The 17,624-nt window shown below is 38.7% G+C and overlaps 1 protein-coding gene across 1 annotated transcript in view; it reads right to left on the bottom strand.

The window, feature by feature from the left end:
- The window catches only part of MID1 (midline 1), a 199,918-nt gene extending 188,054 nt beyond the window's left edge, over positions 1 to 11,864 (bottom strand). Inside the window, exon 1 of the mRNA XM_087426530.1 lies at positions 11,623 to 11,864. The gene's annotated coding sequence lies outside the window, so the exon portion shown is untranslated. The remainder of the gene's footprint in view (positions 1 to 11,622) is intronic.
- Between the last annotated feature and the right edge of the window lie 5,760 nt (positions 11,865 to 17,624).

Below are 17,624 nucleotides of genomic sequence, written 5' to 3'. Positions count from 1 at the left end.
ATATAATTCACTCATTTAATGTGTACAAGTCAACATTTTATTTGTATATTCACATTGTTGTGCAACTAGCACCACAATCTAATTTTAGAACAGGCTCATCTCCCATAAAAGAACCCTTGTATCCACTAGCAATCACTTGCTACTCCTCCCGCCTTCCACCCCCCCGACCTTGACAACCACTAATCTACTTCCTGTTTCTAAGGATTTACTTAATCTGGACATTTCATACAAATGGAATCATACAATATGTGATCTTGTGTGACTGGCTTATTTAATTAGCATAATGTAGCATGTATCAGTACTTCATACCTTTTTATTGATGAATAATATTTCATTGTATGGATATACCCATTTTATTCATCCATTCATTAGTTGATGAACATTTGAGTTGTTTCCACTTTTTGGCTGTTATGAATGATGCTGTTATGAGCATTCATGTACAAGTTTTTGTGTGGACATATGTCTTCATTTCTCTTGGGTATATACCTAGAAGTGGAATTGCTAGGTCATATGGTAACTTTAGGTTTAACTTTTTGAGGAATTGTGAGACAGTTTCCAAAGTGGCTACACCATTTTACATCTCACCAATAGTTCTTTTTCTTAACCTGAGCTGACAAAGTTACTCTGGTGTCTCCAGTCATTTACTGTAATTAGTAAACTCCAAAGTCCCTTCTCTCACACTCTTCTGGGTCTGGCCAGTTGAAAGGTGCGAGAGTGTATTTGCCTCACCATGATTTCAGAAAAGTGATCAGGAATTAGAATGGGAAACAAAGAAATTAAGGATGCGTTTATCAATTCTACACCTAGAATGTGAACCACCTTTTGGTGAGGAAATTTAAAATTTTAGTTGCAACGAATACACACACACACACACAAAATTCAATTGGCCATACAAAAATAAAAAACAAACCAAATCAACCAACCAACCAGCCACACAGAAACTCCCAATGTATGTGTTTGCTGTTCCATCAGTAACCCTGGAAGAAGTAGGGGCTATTTGAACTGCTTTTTTATAGTTTTCAACAGCAAGAGATATTTTTGGCTATAAAGACATCCATGCAAAAGCCCTCACACCTGCTTCTTGCCCACAGACACACAACTATTTAAAAAATCTTCAAAAATCTATGAATAAACCTTTTATAATCTCAAGGATTCTTATGTTTCTAGACAGAGATCAATACAGACCCTGGCTTTTAAGGCAAGCTGGGACACCTTCTGGAATGTAAAACACATGCTTTGCCCCTGACAAATTAAGTAAGAGTCTGGACATGAATTAGATTGGTTCTTTTATGCACAAACCTAGCAACACTCTGACTAGCTCTTTTTGTGTGGCCAGAAAGGTATGTGCTAGAAGAGGGATGCAAACATTTTCTGTGCTGGCACTGTTAGGCAGCTGGGGCTGAAGTGGCCATTTTTGCTTCATCACCTTGATTCTTATAATATCCATCAGTTGGTGCTTTTGACTTGTTCTTATCTGTGACCTACGTGGCCCGATTTCAGCTAAGCCAGTACAAAGCTAGAAGGGAAAATTGTATGGGATGTTTCTCTCATTCCAACGTCTCCCCCCGTGTCACCCCCAACCATGATAACCAGACAAATTTTCTGGCTGGGGAACAATCTCAAGCAGGGATAGCTGGAAGGTGTTGAGTGAAAATGGAAGAGATGAAGAGGGAGAAGGAATGAGTACCAAGAAAAAAGAGAGAGTGAAATAGGGAAAGAGGATGTCATGAGACAAAGGTCAAAAGAGGGGAAGAGTGGCAGAGAACAATAAAACAAGAGGGATGAATCCTTAGGCTGAACTAGCAAGTGATGTTAGTTAGTGATACTCTCCTGGGATCATCCCAGTTCCCACTGAGGTCTTCATGCCCTTGGTTTGTGGAATAATTCATTGATAATGCCCAAATTGAGTTTGCAAATGACTTCAGACCTCAGCAGGAGTTACTGGTGGTTTATAGCTTTGCAAATTGAAATTGAAACTCAAAATACCTTTGATAAACTGCAGTAAAATATTACAAAGCAAATAGAAGAAATCCCCTTTATGTTACAGAATAGCACACAAATAGAAAATCAAATTATTTTTAAAATGGGAGAATAAACAAAGCTGGGCAGCTAACTAATGGCAAGGACTGATTGTAGAAGTTAGTTCAATATGGAGGTACACTAAAGTGTTAGATACCTATCCTGAGGAAATCAGGCCATTCACACTATTTCAAAGGTACTTTGCCTAGTTCCGAGCTCCACAATTAAAGAGGGGTGTGGAGAACTTGGAAAGAGTTCAGAGGAAAACCACAAAGAAGATCAAACAATTAAAGAAAAGGGACCTGAGAGGACAGAGTCAGGGAGCTGGAAAAATTCAACCTGAAGAAGAGAAAGTTAAGGAGATAATTTAATTATTCCTCAGCTACATGAGGAGCTTCTCACAGGCAAGGTGGCCACCTGTTCTCCACTTCCACTATGGGTGGACGAAGAGGCAAGAGGCTTGAATATGTAACATGCGGGATCTCCGTTAAGCATAAGGAATTTCTTTACATGAGAGATAGTCAATAATGAAATGCGCTCCTGATCTTGGATGGGAATAAGGAATATCATTCTCTAGTGTCTTAGAAAATAGGCACGCTTTTCATATGTTTGGGATGGCTTACAGACCTTGCTACCTAGAGTTGGGGTGGGATGGGGTATATTCTAACATTCTAGAACACACTCTGGTATTTAGGTTTTACTCAGGCTCCTGTAGTCATCACTTGCCTGGCCAAATTTCTCACACGTCTAGGGCTTTACACAAAATGCCTTGCCTGGAATACCACTTTGATATATAACCATTTCATCTGTGAAAAAGAGCACTGGAAAATATCTTTTGAAGAGTGGGAATCTGTTGAAGAAAAAAAAGTCAGCTAAACAAGACCCACGGGGTGGGGGTGGGGTAAGGCACCTCGGAGTGCATGCTGGGATTAGGGCTAATTAAGATGTTGACTGAATCTATGCTAATCATGTCCCACCAGACTCTGCTGGATTAGTATGTAAATTGGTATAAACTCTGTTCTGAAATTGCCCTACCAGCTGAGGTCTAATTACTGACTAGACATAACAAATAATAATGGGATTTGTATTTTAAGATGTTTAATTACGGAAATACACGTCTGGAAAAAATACCAGTTGTATTGCGCAGAAAGAGAATTCATAATGTTTTACCAAAAGTTTATGAAATTTTACACCTTTAACAAGGGCACCATGAACTGGGATGGGTGGGGGAGTCCTTTCAGAGATCTAGCATTTGCAAAGGGGGCCCAGAATCACAAAGACTAATTTGCTGCTTGCGCAATTTCCCCCAAAGCTTCTCAAAGACTAATTGTTTCATTGCTGATACACAGCATCTTATGAGCTTTTAGTTCTATCACCAAAAGAACTGGAACTCATCCATGAAGAATAACCAAGATGCTATGGATTTAACCCAACTACTCCGTAGCATGTATTCAAATGGAATGAAAAGCAACAAGCCAACAATATTGTAGGAAATGAAGCCCCTAAAATAGTTTTTCTTCACCGCAATTATTCTATGATATTGAAATCATTAAATTTATAAATCAGAAAATGGTTAGTCCAATTCTGAAGCAAGAGAGTGTATTTCATGGTTTTAGAGAAGAACAGCTTGAGCTCTAGAATTCACTGAATGGGTATCTTGGGACAGAAACTTCTTTGCAACCATTTATTGCATCATTCTTGGACCCACCCTTTCCATAAAGTAACTAACATAGGAAGAGTTATAAACAGAGTTTTAGACAGAGTTGTAATAGCTGCCTATATTTGCCCACCATATTGCTCTCTCTCGAACAACTTTAAAGGCATATGGGTGATCATTAAATCTTTATTAGGTTTTACATCATAAAATAAATTATTCATGTTATTCTAATACTTACTGATACCTTTACAGCCCTTCTGCCCACATTTAACTAAACAACTCTCATTTGCATACCATTTTTATTTTAATTTAGGACAGTTTTGTTATGAAAATATAAGGCTTAAATGCCTATTATGTCCCAATTATGTGCCAATTTCCTACACTTTTCTTGGGTCTATACAGTGCATTCCTAAGAAAGTTCACATAGTTAACAAAGATGGATGATTTCCTTTTACTTATAAGCAGTTTTAGAATGTTTGCTCTTGCTGTTATATGGCAAGAGGCTAGGTATTATCAAATAAAATTCAGTGAGTAAGCTTGTGTTTGCAGTAGCTTCAAGCCTCTATATATTTGAAGTTACATGTGTATATGGAAATTAAATTTGTTGATCACCTTAAATTTGAATTAGTGAAAACAAAGCGTTACCTTATCCTTGTGGTGCAGAGCTACAGGGAAGAACAATACACTATTACATATACGGTATGTGACCTGAGGATATCCAAACTGTGTAATGGAAATTCATTGAATAAAATATTTTTTAATCGAGGATTCAGGCTATTTGTCTTTGCAGATCTTATGGGCTTATTGATAACTGTATTTATTTAGGTTTCAACTGTTCATTTTAGCTTCTTTTTTCATTAGTCTTAAAAATATAAGACACACTAGGAGATGTTTGATTCCCTGACGGTGGATGAAAAAATCTCAACATACTTTCCCTATCGATATGATACTGACTTCTCACCTTCAAGCACTGCTATTAAGCTTGCATGATGACATCTTCCTGTAGGCAATATATCACTAAAAACATTATTTTAAATGTTATTTCCCAATGCCCAAAAGCACCTGTCAGCAATTATGTATTATTTACTATTACAACTAATCGTGACCTACTCTAAGCATTGAACCCAGGGTCAGATACTCTGGGATGATAATTCTTGCTGTGTCCCCTTCTTGTCATGAATTTTGGGAGACGTCAATGTGGGGTGAGAACATTTGGAAGGTTCACAGAAAGTGTTTTGCCAACACATATGTAAGCAGAGTGTAAGCCTGAACAGATGTCATCTTGAATGTAAATCTCTCAGCGATTGGCCAGCAAGCCATTGGATAAATCTCATATTTTTTGGAATTCTCACTTTGAAGCAAATTATACAACTGCGAGAGTTATCCTTTCAACAAATGGGCTTTGAAATCCTCTTTCATTAAAGCAAGCTGCAGATTATCTTGATAAATAGGCATATTGATCCCAAAATGTGCCTAAATTTGGTCATGGGGATATAACCAAACTCTCCTAGTGTGTTATTCCAAATGAAGAAATATCATGGAGTCTTTCTCCAGCAGCTCTGAGCACGCAACTTAGCTCAGTAAGTTGAGGGGCATGCAAGCAAATCTTTCAGGCTAAGGGGCAGAAGCTAGGAGCTCAAATTTGGCTGTGCCATTCTCTGAGACTCTCCTTCCTCCACTGTAAAGAGGAGCCTTCCTAACAAGAATTGCAAGAAACAAATAAAGAGGAGCCTTCCTAACAAGAATTGCAAGAAACAAATAAAATCAAATGCGTGCCCAACACACAGGATAGCAAATGATTGTTGGTAAATAAATGTCCAGCAGAAAAGGTTAAACAAATCTAAATTTTTCTGTTACATAAATTAAGGAGCAAACTTAAGGGGCAAGGTCCCATATCTTCCTGGTGATCTAGCTATAACAGAAAAAGAAAGCACCACATCCCTATCAATAATATCTCTTAGTATTTGTTACCTAACTATTACTATATATATATTTTTTAGAGCAAATAGGCTCATGTTTCATAATTTCACATTATAACTTCTACAAAGATTATAGAATATAGAAGATAAAAAGAGAAGGTTAAAGAGAAGTTTACATACATCTTTCTTGGCAAGGATGATTTTTCTTTTAAAGACCACCTACTCTGAGCGATACTCAAATCTTCACTCCACCCAACAGACTAGTCAAAGAGATTGATAATAAAGAACAACCATATTAAGATACCAGCACCTTAAAGAATGTAAACATTATTTTAAGATTCCTGAGGCATTTTAAAATTTTATTTAAAAGTGGTTCTCTCTGGTATATTGAACCCACATCCTTTCAACAAAAACGTGGCAGAGTGAGAAACGAGATCTTGGGGTTCAAATTTCACTCTGTTGATCATCACAGAGTTGTGGCCTCAGGCAAGTTCCTTAACTGAAACTCCCTCTGCCTTGATTTCTCCAACTATAAGGCAGAGGTAATTTTATAGTGCGGTCATAAGGATTCAACGGGAGAATGTATAGAAAGTGCGGAGCACATCGAGTCATTTCACAAATGCTTGCAGCATCCCTGCATCTGATCATCTCTATCTTTTCACTGCCTTGCTCGTTCCCACTCCTTTAGAAAAGGACTATATCCTCACTTCAGATTTATCCAGAGGGCCTTGGAACCATTTCATTTTTAATCATCTATTTTTTATGATTGCAATATGGTTTTCTCCATGTGGATATAAATTCTTAGAGAGCAGGGAAATAAGATCTTTCTTTAATTTTGCCCTTATGCCCAGTCCATGCGCCATACAAATGTTTTATTTTATCATGGATCACATCCTCCTGATGGCCAGGAGTCTATGGGAATTTGCTCAGAAAAATTCACAGTTCATTTTGAGAGCAATAATTGCTATCCTTGTGGCCCTCTCATGGAAATGTACAAATAGTTGTCATACTAAATAACCCATAAAATTATAATTAGTTGTGAAGCGAGGCAGTAGAGTGTAAGAATTAAAACCATGGACCCTGGAGCCAGTCTACTTTTCTTCAAATCCCTTCTCTCCCCTTGTGAATTGCTCAAACTTGAGCAAACTTAACCTCTCTTTGTCTCAGTTTTTTCATCTGAAAAATGGAATGATAATGATACTAACATCTACCTAAGAGGGTTGGTATAAAGATTAAATGTGGGGCCGGCCCCGTGGCTTAGCGGTTAAGTGCGTGCTCTCCGCTGCTGGCGGCCCGGGTTCGGATCCCGGGTGCGCACCGAGGCACCACTCCTCCAGCCATGCTGAGGCCGCATCCCACATACAGTAACTAGAAGGATGTGCAGCTATGACAGACAACTATGTACTGGGGCTTTGGGGGAAAAATAAATAAATAAAATCTTTAAAAAAAAAAAAGATTAAATGTAATGTGCTTGGGATAAGAAAAAGCATTCAATAAATATGAGTTATTGCTATTATTACTATTGATATCTTCAAAGATGGGTTTGGAGCTACATGAGCGAAGAGGTGTTCTGGCCACAGTCGTATCCCCAGCACCTAGCGCAGTGTACACACAACGTCTTAGAGTCACCCATTCTCTCTACCTCCCCATCATCCATCCAAGTTATCAAGTCACAAACTCTTTCCTCTCAGCTGTCCTGCCAATGCACTCTTTTTAACATCTCTCAAACTTTTCCCCATTCCGTCCTCTACAGACTCTGTCACAACTCATGTTCTCAACTCCCCTCTCCTGCATTCCAGTCATCTCAGTTGGGCCTCCATTTCCATAGGGCTCTCTCCGTAAGCTTTCTAATATGGAAACCTGATTATTTCACCTTTCCACTTGAAATCCTTCCATGGCTCCCCATTACCTAGAATATCATGGAATAAATAAATATAGTAGCCATAAAGAAATATAAAAAAGGGTGTGGTAGTCAGAATAATGGCCCCCCAAAGATGTCCATGTTCTAATTCCCCAAACCTGTGAATATGTTATGTTACATGGCAAAATGGACTTTGCAGATGTGATTAAAGATGTTGGGCTGGGCAGATTTCCTTGGATTAGCCTGGTGGGTCCAATGTAATCACAAGGGTCCTTATAAAGGAAACAGGAGAGTGAGAGTCAGAGAAGGAGAAGTGATGATGGAAGCAGAGGTCGGAGTGATGTGGGGTCAGGAGCCAAGGAATGCTGGTGGCCTCTAGAAGTTGGAAAAGCAAGGAACAGATTCTCCTCCAGAGCCTCCAGAAGGAATGCAGCCCTGTTGACACCTTGGTTTTAGACCCATTTCAGGCTTCAGACCTCCAGGACTGTAAGCAAATAAATTTGTGTTGTTTTAAGACACTAGATTTGTGTAATTTGTTACAGCAGTGATAGGAAACCAATACACCAAGCAATTGGATAGATAGTGCTGACTAAATAAATGTGCTGAGGTCAATCAATGACTATACTAGGAATGTGCCAGACTAATGCATCAATATATTTAGAAGTCTTTTTTATTAATGACGTGCCATTGTTTCCTTTCTCTCAACTAATAGCTTTAGAAGATGGCAGGGGATGCATTTCCTAGGTTTCTACAACCCCATCCTTTCCTTTGCCCCCCAGCTGGAGGCAGGAAGTGAGGCCAAGCGGGGATGGAAACTCACATCTCTATACAAATTGAGAAGCAGACACAATTGCATCCCAGCTCGCTTGCAGACTGGGGTTGCCTACTAGATATATAGTGAAAACCAGGGCAGGCATGGCCAAAAACCAAACCGAATTTACTTCTCATTTCCCCCAACCAAGCAAATCCAATATGCTACATTCTGTATTTTAATCGAACATGTTGTTTCCACCTTGACATTTTGAAAGCAGCTTTTACACATAATATGTACGACACCTAAAGGAAGTCAGGGAACAGGCTAAAACTGTCAAGGGAGATTCTCTGGAAGTATTAAGATAAGCTGTAGGGCATTATCAATTGATATGGGATCTGGGAAGAAAGACGGGTATTAAGAAAGCAGTATAGAAGTGGCTAAAAAGTGCTTTTGTGGAGCAGGAGACAGATCTGGGTTTGCTGCCTTAGTAGTTGCATGACATGATTTCATTCTTAAATTCTCTGGGCCTCAGTGTCCTCATCTTTAAAATGGACAAAATAATATCTATTTTGCAGAATTGTTTTTTTTTTTTTTAAAGATTTTATTTATTCAGTTTTTCCCCCCAAAGCCCCAGTAGATAGTTGTACGTCATAGGTTCACATCCTTCTAGTTGCTGTACGTGGGACTCGGCCTCGCGTTGGACGGAGAAGTGGTGCCTCGGGGCGCTCCCGGGATCCGAACCCGGGCCGCCAGCATCAGAGCGTGCGCACTTAACCGCTAAGCCACGGGGCCGGCCCATATTTTGCAGAATTGTTGAGTAGATTAAATGATAACATGCTTGTGAAGATGCCAGGGCAGTGGCTGCTTCATTGTGGATTCAAGAAACGCTCATTTCTTTTCCATGATGCCCTGTTCCTATTGATATTATTAATTATGTACATTATTGTGATATACCATTTAACAAAACAAAAATATTTAACAAAAACCATCTAACAGAAAAAAAACCCTAATATATCAAGGCAAAAAATGAGAAGGAACAGTAATTTATAAGTTATAAAGATTAAGCTTGCTAAAACATTTTGGTCCATCTTTTCCCAACTTGAGCAATGGCCAGATTAATTCATGAGAAATCTTACTTTTTAATTATTTAAATGCCCAGGGATGAGAATAACATACAGCAGGTCTTGTGCAATGTGAGAGGATTATTGATTAACTCAACTCCCAGGATCTAAGTAGCCAGTAGCATATTTTAATGTATCAATAATTCAGAAGAACGAGCATTTTCTGTTGTTGCTGAAACCACATTTGCAATTGAACAATGTGAACATGCACAGAATTGTTAGAACAGAAAAAGTTGGTCTTTTCCCTTCTAGCCTTGGCCACCTCTGCAGGAAGACCCATCAAAATATAGTTTTCATCTCTAACAGCAAACATGGGCCACACTAGTGACACTCAATAAATATATGCCAGATGAATGAAAATCTCATGAGGTGGTAGAGAAAAATGACCAGCAAAAGTATTTTAAAAGATCAACCTGGAAAGAAAATCAATTCTAATAAACTCGATGCTCTCGGGCTCAAATATTATGAAGGTAAATAGTCTTTGAAACTGGATCGAGCATGCAGTAGAGAATAGTAAATAACATTGATCACAATTTGAAAACCTCCCAGGCGTCCTCAGAGATCACAGATAAATTGATTAACTGTTATCTCACATTCAGGACCCCCACATTAACTGCTTGCATTCCATAAACAATTCCTAAAGGCAAAGATAGAACTGTTTGGTTGAATTAGCATTTTCAGTTGAAGAAGAATGAAAACTGAAATTGAAAGGGAATTGGCTTTCATTTTTTTGCGAATTTTAGGGCAGGCAAATAATTAGCTCATTTTAAAGAAAGAGCATATATTTTTTTCAGGCATTCACATTAACATGCATGCAAGGAAAGTTTATTTAAGTAGTTATATACTTTAAAAAACTGTTGTTAATGAAATAAATGCCACACATTTTCAATTTTTGAATATTCTAATAATCAGGCCATCTTAAGACAGCAGAATTAAGTAGAAAAAACTCTATGGGCCTAATTTCAAATGAAGTTAAAATTGCAGACCTGGGTAATTAGTTGGTGTTGATCATTTTATTTGATCATTTGTTTTCATGAGGCACAGATTCAACTGGAATAATAATAAGTGTATTATTTGTTTGATGTTAAGTTTAGAAACTAAACATCTACCATCAGAACTTTGCATAAAGATTTTAGTTTTATTTTACTGAGGAGGAAAAAAAATGTAGAGTCAGCTACGTTAGGCAGCATCCAAACTTCCTCAGGGAAAAACAATCACCACAACAAAGATTACCACCCCCTCCTGTGGGGTGGGGGCGGGGCGGGCAGGGCTTGCAGGAATTTGGTTCTCAGCTCCGAGTACAGGCTTCTGACTTGTCCATCACCGAAACAACAGCTGTCTGTCACTTATATCTTCTCCACACATACTCCAACTCAGAAGGACTTGAGCAGTTTGCTTGAGGGATAATTCGCCTCAAACTGAATTAATATATTTCTAAACTATTCAGGGTCAAGTTTCCCAGGATATAATAAAAGGATATATATATATGTGTGTGTATATGTAGCCATATAAATTATGTATATCTCCACACAGATATAAAAATCAATTCTAAAAATAACAGAATGGAATTAGCGAGTAAGAAGTACCGTTTGCCGAATAAGGCTGTCTGAGCGAGCCGATTCCTTGAAAACGCTAAAGATGTGGTACCTATTCTTTCTGATTCTGGGGCAGCTTCCTTATTTCTTCTTTCTGATTAGAACGCTGGCTGAGTAACAAATAGAGAATATAATGTTCTTCATGACTAACTCAAAACTCTGTTTTCCTCACTTTAGTGGGACCACTCTCCCATTATTTCACCCTGTCTGGAACTTACTCTTGGGACTACTTGGTTTATCAGCAGTGGTTTTGGTCCCCACAGCCCTAGTTACAAAACAGGGGAAATGTACATTCTCACAGGAAACAGACAATTTGGAATTTTCCAGAAAGGCTTGATTTTCTCCTACTCCCCATGCAGTTGTACCCCCAAACTAATCAAATTTAGATATAAATGCTTTAAAAATATGATTATCCTATAAATAGGTGCATTCCTATATGGAGTATAGTTTCTGTGTGTGCATATGTTTTGTTTAAGTCAGTTGCTCAAAAGTGATGCTAATCAAGTTTGGGAAAAGTAAAATTGTGCTATGGCTACCGGCTCTTTGTGCAGGAAACAGTACCTTTCTCATACATTAGGCAGAGACAATGCAGGATGTCCCCAGAATCACTAACCAATTTCCCTTCCTTCCAACACCAGCACTTTAATAAAGCAATTATAGTAGCATCCCAGAGCAGTAGAAAAAAATGAGCCTTACCAGTTTCTCCTACGGTAGACGAAAGAAAACAACCCCACAGCTGCTCTAGGCCAGGCAACTGGGTTTCTTAGAGTCACTTCACTGAGGGGACCAAGAAAGCTGAAGTCTTCCTTCCCTCTGTTTGGTTTCTCTCCAGCAACCTCTCCCAGGATTTTTCTCACAAAGCGCTCTCCTATTCTCTAATCCCCTCACAAGGAAAACCGGCACACACACCAAATGACTTCTGCAGAAGCGCCTCTCCTGGGGAGCGGGAGAGGAGGGGGGAAGGGAGGTGTTTGCTGGCATTAATTCCTGCAAGGCGAATCCTCACAGAGGCATCGAACTCAGCCCTCTGCACCCCTCAGCGACAGGACACGAAGTACCAAGGCCGGGAATAGGACAGGTCCCTGGTAAGGCATGGAGATGGGCGTTTGCTCTTTCTACACCCTCCAAACGCCTGGCAGTATCTCTCGGGGATGGGAGAGGGGCTCAGCCTAAAACTTCATCTGAGTTCTACACCCCTTTATACTCCCTTCCAGAACAGAATGATTGCAAACAAGCTATGTAGAAGTCAGCTAGAAGCTGCCCAAATTTACCTAGCACTTTAAAAGCCCTGACAATTTATAGCAACTGTTTGTTTTTAATTTATCCCCAAACTGAAAATAAACTGAAAACACCAAGAAAAGGCAGAATATCAAATACGAAAACGTGGATCTACATGCTCTATCAAAGATCCTGAAAATTACTGTTTTTACAAAAATTTGTATTTTTAAAATATTAAATAAAAGTAAATTGCTAAGTTGTAACGCATGACCTTTTTTAAGATCTAAAGTTTACCTTATCTTCCCAGGACAGGGTTTACCCTTGCATTTCACAACAATATTCACACCTTATAAATCCAAATCCCCTTCTAACTTAAGGCAAATATTTTAATATATATTTCAGATATGCTATAATCAATCTGGAATTCCTCCCTTTCCCCTCAAGTTTTTAAAAAGAAGACTTACCTTTCTATTACGTCATTTAAAACCCTGAACCGAATAAATCAAAGAGGAGACAAGCAGATGGCACAGTTCTACAATTTGCAATGAGGGCTGTTTGCCTTGGAGTCATTATTTCTAAGGAGACGCTGCTGTGCTTGTGTCTCTGTTCGGCAGCGTGCCATTTGGGCCTTTGAAACCAAATGAATCGGCTTCACACCACCAGCTCTACTACATACTAACACTTAAGAATGCCCAAACTGGGGCATGCTGCCTCTTTCCATAGTGACCCTGCATAGAATCAGAGGTGACGGTTTGATGGATGAGTTTCCCAAGAGACAATGCAATCTGTGACATCACCGTTCTGTCTGCACCCCCTACCCCAGGCCCCCATCCAGCCTCTCCTCTCTCGAAAGAAAATTGCCTCTGCTTGGTGACAATGCCATCTCAATAGCAATAATGAGCCCAGGGTGCATAGCAAATGCTGTAACTTATCTGTCCTTCAATTTTCTGATTCCCCTTTGCTGGGTTAATGGAAGTAGGATGAGATATGAATGTACTGGGTAGAAAATTCAGAGGAAACAAAAAAACAAGTGCAGAACTCAATATTCTGAAAGTTTATCACCTGACAGCAAAAGAGTAACCTTCAAAAGGAATATTTTGTTTATTTTTTATATCACTATTAGACACTTGCACAATGATACTGTCTTTCTGCTATATGTGATTTAAGATATTTTACATTAAAATTATACGTAAGCAACTACAAAGATATTTAAAGTGTCTGTATGAGGACTTTCAGACTTAACTGGAACTCATTTAACATCACATTTTTCTTGATTATAAAAGATTTTCCTTTTTCTCATTATCGAGTAATATATAGCTCTTGAATTAAGCTTGACCATTTTGCTCTATCCTGTGTCTTTTTTTTTTTTTTTGCAGGGAAGATTTACTCTGAGCTAACATCTGTTGCCAATCTTCCTCTTTTTTTTCCTCCCCAAAGCCCCAGTGCATGGTTGTATATCCTAGTTGTAAGTCCTTCTAGTTCTTCTATATGAGCCGCCACCATAGCACGGCAACAGACAGACAGGTGGTGTGGTTCTGCGACCGGGAAGCGAACCCAGGCTGCTGAAGTGGTGAAAGCGCCGAACTTTAACCACTAGGCCATCAGGGCTGACTCTCTATCCAACGCCTTAGTTGTTCTCTGTACCAGTATGTGTCACCAGCCTTAACTTAAATCTTATCAGCCTTAAAATAATACTTGGTAAATCCATTTGAACTCCAAATACTAACTTACTTACAAATAAAAACTCTAATATCTTTACGACTTTCATCATCACCTCCATCCTTTTCACCCATTTAAATTTCAGATGTTCAACACAAGGAGAATAAAAAACCCAGAAGATATCTATATCTACATCTACATCTATATCTATACATCTTTACTACCTATATCTATATTCATATCATATATATCTACATCTATATCATCTATATCTATACTCTATCTATCTATGGCTGATTGGTAGATGTATCTACATAAAAATCAAAAACTTTCCCGTGGCAAAAAACAGCATAAACCAAGTTAAAAGAAATGATGAACTGGGACAGAGAGCCCATCTCCTTCATGTTTAACAAGTGCCTAAACTTGGAAAAGAGAAAAACTTACCACCCAAAAGAAAAATGGGCAAAGGTTATGAAATAGTGGAGATATACAATTGGCTCTTAAATGTACGGAAAGGTGTTCTTTCTCACTTGCAGTAAAATAAATACAAATTAAAACTATACCAAGATATCGTTTCTTGTCTAACGGAGTGGACTGCGTCCAAAGGTTTGGCCCCATACACTATTAGTGAGGTTACGGGAAAACAGGTACTCTCACAGGTTGCTGGGGGGAGTACAAAATACTACCACAAATATGTAGGGGATTTGGCAATAAGTAATAAATTTACAGATGTGTGTACCCTTCCACCCAGTAATACCACTTCTAGGCATCTATTCCACAGAATCACCAGTACAAGCATAAAATATCACACGTTCAAGCAAAATGATGGAAACCACACAAATGCCCAGCAGTAGATTGATTAATCTATGGCATATCTACATAGTAAAGTACTACTTAACTGCAGAAAGGAATATCGGATCTCTATGTACTAATATGGACCAATGTCCAGGTAATCAAACCAAAGTGTAGAACAGGGCATGGGGCTGAGAGAAATAAGGAAGGTGCAGTGGGAAGACTAAAAGTCTATATATGCTTATGCCTGTATTTGCAAAAAAAGTAACTCTAGAAGGATAAACAAGACTCTAATAAGATTAGTTTCTTATAAGGAGAGGGAGTGAATGGGGTGAAAAGGACAGAAATGGACATGAGATTCCTCTGTGTTTGCTCATTCTTTTATGCCAGGGGCTGGCAAACCATGGTCTAAGGATCAAAAAGGCCCTCTGCCTGGTTTTGGAAATAAAGTTTTGTTAGAACACAGCCATGCCCATTCATTGCATATTGTCCATGGCTGCTTTGATGCTACAGTAGAAGAGTTGAGTAGTTGCAGTAATGGACCATGTGGCCCGCAAAGCCGAAAATGTTTACTATCTGTTCCTTTACAGAAAAAATTTGCTGACCCCTACTGTGTGCGATGAGTTTTAGCATAATGCAAGAGACAGACTTAAGAAGATGGGGTAGGGCCGGCTCCGTGGCTTAGCGGTTAAGTGCGCGCGCTCTGATGCTGGCGGCCCGGGTTCGCATCCCGGGAGCGCCCCGAGGCACCACTTCTCCGTCCAACGTGAGGCCGAGTCCCACGTACAGCAACTAGAAGGATGTGAACCTATGACATACAACTATCTACTGGGGCTTTGGGGGGAAAAAACTGAATAAATAAAATCTTAAAAAAAAATAAAAATAAAAAAATAAAGTGCATATCTTTAAAAAAAAAAAAAAAAAAAAGAAGATGGGGTAGATGTCCCCCTAAAGTGGTTTCCACTTTAGAAAATGTTGAGATCAGAATACTTGTGTTCAAGTCTTGGTTGTCTGTCTGGTTACTTAACTTCCTTGGACTTGCTTTCATCATCTACAAAGTGATGACCTCCTGGCTTTGTTATGAGGATCAAATAAACAATGAAAACAAATATGGGAACACCTTGTAAACTCTAAACTACTATACCAATCTAGGTATTATTATTATTAATATTATTGTATTGGAAGGTGACAGGTAACACACACATACATAATTAGTAAAGACAATTGATACTAGAATGGCCATGACACTTTAAAAATTTGCAGCACTTAACACGAAAACATTACCTTTAAACATTTCTCCACTTAACATTTTTAGGTAATAATTGTATCAGCTATAGTCACATGGTAACTCTCAGCTCTTGTCTGTTCTCCACAACCAGTCAAACCATTGCATTTGGTCATCTGACAATACTGACCCAGAGGTAAAACCCTAATCAAGACAAGGTCTTCAGACTGCAGAATTGTTTGGTCTTCAGAAAGCTCTAGAAATTTCTAGACTTGAAGATATCTTTAAGTTCTAGCTGTTAAAATTCATCTAATACATGTTATCTTACTATGAAGTGTGGTATATTAAGTGACTAAGTATACAGCCATGCATCTCTTAATGACAGAGATACATTCTGAGAAATGCTTTATTAGGCAAATTCGTCATTGTGTGAACATCACAGAGCGTACTTACACAAACCTTAGATGGTATAGCCTACTACACACGTAGGCTACATGGTACTAATCTGTTTTTTTTTTGAGGTTTCTTTCTTTCTTTTTTTTTTTGAGGAAGATTGGCCCTGAGTTAACATCTATTGCCAATCTTCCTCCTGTTTTCTTTCTTTTTTCTCCCCAAAGCCCCAGTAGATAGTTGTATGTTATAGTTGTACATCCATACATGGTACTAATCTTATGGGACCACTGTCATATATGAGGTCCGTTGTTGACTGAAACATTGTTATGTGGTGCATGACTGTATTTGGGATCCATCTAGGGATTATATGTGACAAATACGTAATCAGACTCGAATAAGAGACTCTCACTCTCAAAATTCATGTTTGCATAAGCACTTTTTCTTCTTAATTTAAATATTTGAATGTATTATTTTTAACTTAAAAGCCAGAACTTCTTTTTGATTGAAATATCAGTGTTTTTTCCTATACTCAATGATCTTTCCTTTTCAGTTATTGAATTTCTAGTGATTGATTTTGCCAAAGTATTTTAAATTTAACTGTTTCTAAACCATACATATCTGTGAGCTTCTAAACTACATTAAAGTGAACTGTACCAAATTTGCATCAAACTCCCTTAAAATAGGCATATCATTTGACCTGCACTTCTACTTTTTGGGAAATAACATTGAGGAAATAATGCTACACATACAATTGTATTCAGAGACATATATACAAGTGATGTTTATATTAGCAAAGCAACAGCAACATCAAAATACTAGTAACAACAGAAATGTCCAAAAATATGGAATCACCTACAAAAGTTGTGGTATGGTCATTCAAAAGAATACTGTTATTCCAATTATCTACTGCTGTGCAACAAACCACCTGGCAACTTAGTGGCTTAAAACAAGCAACATGCATTTTGCTCACAAATCTGTGATTTTAGAAGTATTCACCGGGGACAGCCACCTCTGCTCTACTTGGCATCTGCTGCTGTGGCTCGAAGGCCAGAGTCATCTGAAGACTCACTCATCGCATGGCTGGAAGTTGATGCTGGCTGTTTGTTGCCTGAGACCTTAGCTGGGGCTGTTGGCTAGAACACCTACCACAGCCTCTCCTACGTGACATGGGCTTCCTCACAACATGGTGGCTGGGTTCCAAGGGTGAGTGTCCCAAGATAGGGCTAGGCAGAAGCCATATTATCTTTTATGATCTCTCTTGGAAGTCATATGGCGTCACTTCTGGTGGATTGAGGCAGTCATAAAACTTCACCAAGGTTCAGGATAAGGGGACATAGATTCTACCTCTTGGTGGGGCATGACAAAGTTCAGAAAGTGAAAGGTGTGAATGGAAGGGGTTGCTGTCGCCATT

Source organism: Ceratotherium simum, chromosome X (assembly GCF_057802395.1).
Source record: "Ceratotherium simum simum isolate JZ-2026a chromosome X, ASM5780239v1, whole genome shotgun sequence".
Classification (NCBI taxonomy): Eukaryota; Metazoa; Chordata; class Mammalia; order Perissodactyla; family Rhinocerotidae; genus Ceratotherium; species Ceratotherium simum.
This window is presented reverse-complemented; position numbering and strand designations above follow the sequence as displayed.